The 6,223-nt window shown below is 44.8% G+C and overlaps 1 protein-coding gene across 1 annotated transcript in view; it reads left to right on the top strand.

The window, feature by feature from the left end:
- Plac8 (placenta specific 8) overlaps positions 1 to 6,223 on the top strand; it is a 22,689-nt gene that overhangs the window by 1,817 nt on the left and 14,649 nt on the right. The window lies entirely within an intron of this gene.

Raw genomic sequence — 6,223 nt, 5'->3', positions numbered from 1 at the left:
TTTTTTTTTTTTTTTTTTTTTTTTTGCTTTCCACTATTTATTTGACTCCCAATTGGCTTATTGAGGGTGGGTGGACAACATGGTTTGGCGCACAGCTTCATAAACTCTGAGGCATAAACATAAGGTCATAGAACACTCAGAAACACAGAATTAGGGTGATGTAACAAGAGGCAGATGCCGGGCAGATAATTTTTTCTTCACTTCCTGATGACCTTTCATTAGAGTTGGCTAAGGTTAAAGGCTGCCACATCTCGATGGTTGAAGCCAAAAGAAAAAAAAAAAGTCGGGTCTCTGAGACAGTCTGCTTTGGTTTTCCACTTTGTTGTAACTTACAAGGGATGCAGAATTGTGACAGGATCGCAAGCGAAAGAGCGCCCTGAGCGAGTCTGCTGGCCGACTTTTCTCAGTGCTTTGTGGCTAGTTCTTCTGTTGGAGGGGTCACGGGCAGGGCAAGAGAGATGAGCTTGCGCGTGGTCAGGGAGCACTTCTCTGAGCTTCACTCTGGCTCCGCCTCTCGGCTCTTTAACTGTGGAGGAGGCGTTTCTTCTAAAAGACACCGTGGGCTAGACAGCGGAAAACCCTCCTCAGAATAAGGGGCGGGGGGCAAATGGCTATCCCGGATGGCTAGTTCCCTCTGGGGCTGATCTTCTAGACAGTATGGAGCAGCTTCCTCCACCACAGCTGTCGGCAACCTTCTCGGTCAGGAGGGTATCTTGGTTGCAAAACCACCCGGTCCACCCCTCACCCTTGCTTGGCTTCAGTTCCGCACCTCACAGTTTCCCACCTCCAAAAGAGGAAGTTAGCTGGGCATGGAGTGCCATGATAGAACACCTGCCTAACACGCAAGAAGCCCTCGGTTCAAGAGAGAAAAAGAAAAAGAAATTTATGAAAGAAGCATGCAACATTTTGATTTATTATTTTATTTGTAATTTGATTTTGTCTGTATTAGCAATAAGAAAAAGTTAGAATACCAAAGAGACTGAAAATAATTTCCATATGTGTAAGGCACATTAATATGTTTTCAAATTTCTCCTGGGTGTAAAAAAAAAGTGAAAAGGGGGGGGGCGCTGGAGAGATGGTTCCATGATTAAGAGCACTGGCTGCTCTTCCAGAGGTCCTGAGTTCAATTCCCAGCAAGCACACGGTGGCCCACAACCATCTAAAATGGGATCTTTTATTTATACCAATGCCCTCTTATGGTATGCAAGCTTACCATAAGAACATTCATACATTAAATAAATAAATAAATAAATAAATAAATGCATACATACATAAGGTTTTTAAAAAATGAAAAAGATATGAGGTTTTGTTATAGTTATCATTACAATTTTTTTCCTCCTGCCTCCACCTCCTAGGTGCTATGATTACAGGCACCACCACCCTGGCTGGTAACACACATCTTAGACTGACTGAGAACTGTTTGGACCACTAGCAGAGAAAAGAAAACATATTTACCAATGATCTGGCAATAAGCACATAGATGCTCATGTACAACACTCTGCCTTGGGGCAGATTGTGTGCACTTTAGAAGCCCTTTGCTCAAAAAGTCTACCTAACCCAGTGTAAATCCACAGACACCCCCAACGGACCGAGTGAGGGTTGCCAGGAAGGGAGTAATTACAGAACCACAGGACCGTAGTTTTCTCTGGGAACCCTCCAGATGCCCACTGTTCTGTTTACAGTCACAGCGCAGGCTTTTTGAAAAAGAAGTGAGTTCGCGGATTATCACTTTCCTCTGGGAGGATGGCAGAAAGATGCTCCTTCACTCTCTCAACTGATGTCTACCAAACTCCAGCGATGTGCTGCACGTGGGCTTGAGCCCAGGAGAACTACAGCTATAGCCAGGCGGTGGTGGCCCACGCCGCTAATCCCAGCACTCGGGAGGCAGAGGCAGGAGGATCTCTGTGAGTTCGAGGCCAGCCTGGTCTACAGAGAGAGTTCCAGGAAAGGCTCCAAAGCTACAGAGAAACCCTGTCCAGAAACAAACACGTAAACGAAAACAACCTGCAGCTGTCGATGAGGCTTACTCCCCTTAAAGATGTTAGTTGCCGGTTTTTATAAAAGATATGAACACTAATTCTAACTTTTTGTTGTTGCTATTGCTATTGTTGGGCTCCAGCCGGGCAGCTCACATGTTAAACAAGTACTCCAGCACAGCTCTATGTCCCCCAGTCCTAACAGTCTTTCCAGCACTATCGCAAAAACAATCAATTAGAAAGATAAAAGTGAAAAACTATTATCACCTGAGGTAACCACCCAGTACTATCAGCTACTCTTTCATATTCTTTCTGGCATTTGAATATTCAAAGGCAATGCAAAGTAAATTTGAATACACATGCTTTTCTATTTTCTAAAATGCTTTGTTCTTCAAGGCATTGTAGTAAGTAATCGCTCAGAATATGATTTCTGGCGTCATAGTGTTGGACTTTGGGATGAAGGGAAGCTCTGGGGACTTCTGTGGGGAGGTCTGGACAGTCGGGGAAACTTGACTTCACCCATTGCTGAGGGGCTTAGGGTCTGCTCACTCACCAGTGGGTGAAACACGCCCTCTGTGAGGGCGCCAAGCACAGCCCCAGTCGATGGGGAAGTAGAGAACATCCTAGCTGGAGCCAGGGAAACCCCCTCCAGGGACAGATGCCTGCTGTGTTTTCCAAGTCTTCGTCTGTAAACACGACTCACTGAACACCTGCCCACGTTACCTGTGAAAAAGGTCAGCTATGAAATGAATTATTGCCATGTCTTTACTTTCTTTTCCTGGAACTGATGAAAAAAATAAGTTTGGGGCGCAGCTGTTGCATCCTGTAAAGATATTTCAAAAAAAACTGGAAGATGGACACTCTAGTCCAAAAAGGGGGGGGGCAGGTTTTGGGGATGAGTTGTTGTAGTCCTTGCATGCAGGAGGCCCTGGATTCAATCCCCAGAATTGGGTGGGGCAAGAGGTCCAGAGTCCAAGATTATCCTTGGCTACAAACAATTTGAAGGGACCTTAAGCTATATGAGACCCTACTTCAAAAGAAAAAAGAAAAAGCTGTATTGCATCCGGGCTGCCGAGGCAAGGTCTATGCAGAGCTTTCTCGGGCGGGACACCAGGTGTGGCCCATGGCAGTCATAAATTTCAGATGGACTTCTTTTCTGGTCAACCATCTGCTGCTGTTCATGGTCATCAGACCTTCTGGGTTCTACAAACACAAACAAAGTTTAGATTAGCCTGTCTTACGATGTAGTGTTAGCCCCTTTCCCGGAAAAGCAAGCTTTACGGCCAGTCCCTAGGGTACAAGAGGCATTGTTCAGGTTGCTGGGAGACAAACATTTTTCTTGACTGGAGTGGTCACTGGCTAGTTGCCCATGCTCCTGTGAATAACACTAATTAAACTCTCTCTCTCTCTCTCTCTCTCTCTCTCTCTCTCTCTCTCTCTCTCTCTCTCCCTCCCCCCCCCTCTCTCTTCCTCTCTCCCTTCCTCCCTCCCTCTCTCTGTCTCTGTCTCTCTCTCTCTCTCTCTCTCTCTCACACACACACACACACACACACACACTCACTCACACACACACATGAGAAAGAGATGAACACATACAAACATGAACTAAAGAAATCGCAGAAGAAAGAAAAGAAAGGAAGGAAGGAAACAAGAAAATGCTTTTAGAGAAGGTACCCCAAAGGCAAAAGTCCTAGGACAAGCTAGTAAAATGTAGCCTCTCACCAGCTTGAAGCTGTGGGTGGCTTCAGTCAGAACTGTCATCGACAGAGCAGTAGTGAGGAACCATTAATACACAGTCCCTCTGTGTGTTCTCTACAATTAGTGACTTTCTAAATGAACTGAAAGCAAGAGGAAGACATTCACTCAACCTTCCTGTCAGGAAAGCTGCCCCAGGGAGGCCCTACAAATGAGCATGTGTCTCAGGAAACAGCCCTTCACCTTCTGCTAGCATGTCTATTTCATGGTTCCTCTTCCAAACCATTCAGTTGCAGCCTCTACTCTCTAAGAAGGCTTTCCAGTAACTTCTTGACAGGCCACACTTTTCTACTGTGGGCCTTCTCCCTTGAGCAAGGAGATTTAACTACCTGTAGACTTTTGTGGAATTGTTTATCTACTTATTTAACTACCTGTAGACTTTTGTGGAACTGTTTTTCTTGCTGCTTAGTTGCTTTTGCTTTGGATTTACATAGTCTCCCTAGATAGCACTGCCTGGCTTCAAAGTCACAATCCTCCTGCCTCAAACTGGATACATGTGTGTACTACCTACCACTCTAGACTATACTAGACTTTTCTGTTGTTATGAAGCAGGGTCTCCTGTAGTCCAGGTATCCTTAAACTCACTACACCCTACAGAGGTGACGGCTCTGAACTCCATCCTCTGTCCCCCAAGTCCTGGGATGACTGGAATGTGTGCCGTGCCTAGTTTTATACAGTGCTGGGGATGGAACCCAGGACTTCTTGCATGCTAAGCAAGTACTCTACCTATGGAACTACATTTCCAGCCATCTTTAACTCTGTCCTTTGGGCATTTGTAGGATGTCGCTGTGTGGCCACCAAGGCCTCACAGACTAGGTGGGTAAGCATCATGCCCCATCTAGCCAGATTCTTCAGTGTTCTTCCTCACGGGCCAGATCATCCAGTGGGCATGCGTGATTGGCGGTCTGACGAAGGAGATAGGAAACTGTCTATATGGCCAACTCCAAGACAGAAAGATGGGAAAGATTAGTTTCTTTGACTCTGGGGAAGTGAAATTCCAGTCTCTATGGTTTGCTTAGGAGAAGGAATAATAAACCAGGAGCCCTAGGTAAAAATGAAAAATACCTTCATAATAACACAGACTCCACCCACTGGTCTTGCCTACATTAGTATGTATTGTGGTGTATGCCAAGTGCTGGTCTTATATTTCTGTTCTTCCTTCTACACTCGCTAACCAGAAGGAGGAAAGTACCATTCTTCCTCTCCATTTAAAATTCAGTTTATTTATCTAAACTATTATTATATAGCTATAACACATATAACATATAGAGTGTTGCAGATAATTTGTTTTATGAGTTATAATCTAACCATAACATTACTTTTTACTCAAACTCTTCTAAATCTGGCCCTCAGGTTGCCTCAGAAGTCTCCCCATCCCCCACTCAGCAGTGGTTCTGTTGATTAGACCTACCTTGACGTCTCTTTGCTGGCTGACGTCACACTTCCTCAGGCTCATCTTCGGCCTTCCCTTCCCCTGCCTTGGAGCTCCCACCAGTGAACCCTGCTCTTTTATTGAACAATGACATTTAGTAATCAAGGTTTGGGCAGTGGGTGTATCCTCTCTGTGGACGTAATCAGAACGTTTCTTTATATACCTCTATCATATCTACCTAACATAATCAGAACATTTTCTTTATGTCCCTCTATCCTACTTATCTATGTGTCTGTGTGCTCATGAACCTGCTTGCCTCATGGATTCTGAGTCCTGGCACACGCCCTGATGATTTTTACTTTTTTTGGTTTTGTTTTTTAGACAAGATCTTGCTACACTGCTCAGGTTGGTGTAGAACTAGGTCCTAATGACGTTCCCGCTTCGGCTCTGCAGGTGCTGGGACTATCGGTGGTTTGCGCTGCCTGGTTTGAAGTTTTGCTCATCGTGGGGCCCTCCACCGTGGTGTTCATAAGCCTCATAAGGACGTCACCATTTGCATTTCCCAAGTTAACCCAGTTACAGCCATATATGCTTAACCGAGTGCCTGAGTAAGCGAGCTATTCTCACTGAGGCCCTTGCCCTCCAGCAGACAGCATTCAGCTGCTCCCTCCTGATTGCTCGGACCAAGGTTTAGTGCTAAAGATCAACCCTGGGACTCTGCCAATGCCAAATAATGCCCAAGACTCCCAGGTTTTCAACTTTGCCTAACAGATGGCATTTGTTGGGACAGTTCAATCATCTTTTCATACATTTAAGCTTTTTTCCCTTTTCATTTCTTTTGTAAGTTATTTGGTCTTTTCATTATTTCCTAACCTTGGGACTTCTGAATCTCTCTTGCTTTGATTTTTAAAAAAAAAAAAAACATTCTCAGTGTCAAATTTTGTGCCCATTCTACTTATCGTCATTTTGCTAAACCTTTAAAGACACACACTATTTGCAGAATACACTCAGTCATGGGAAGAGAAACGTTTAGAGTTGTTTACTGATCATGACTATGGTCAACAGATGCAGACATTTAAGGGGTCATTGTAAGCCTCTGTCCCTCTCCCACCCCCTCTGA

The sequence above is a fragment of the Microtus ochrogaster genome, linkage group LG1 (genome assembly GCF_000317375.1).
Source record: "Microtus ochrogaster isolate Prairie Vole_2 linkage group LG1, MicOch1.0, whole genome shotgun sequence".
NCBI lineage: Eukaryota > Metazoa > Chordata > Mammalia > Rodentia > Cricetidae > Microtus > Microtus ochrogaster.
This window is presented reverse-complemented; position numbering and strand designations above follow the sequence as displayed.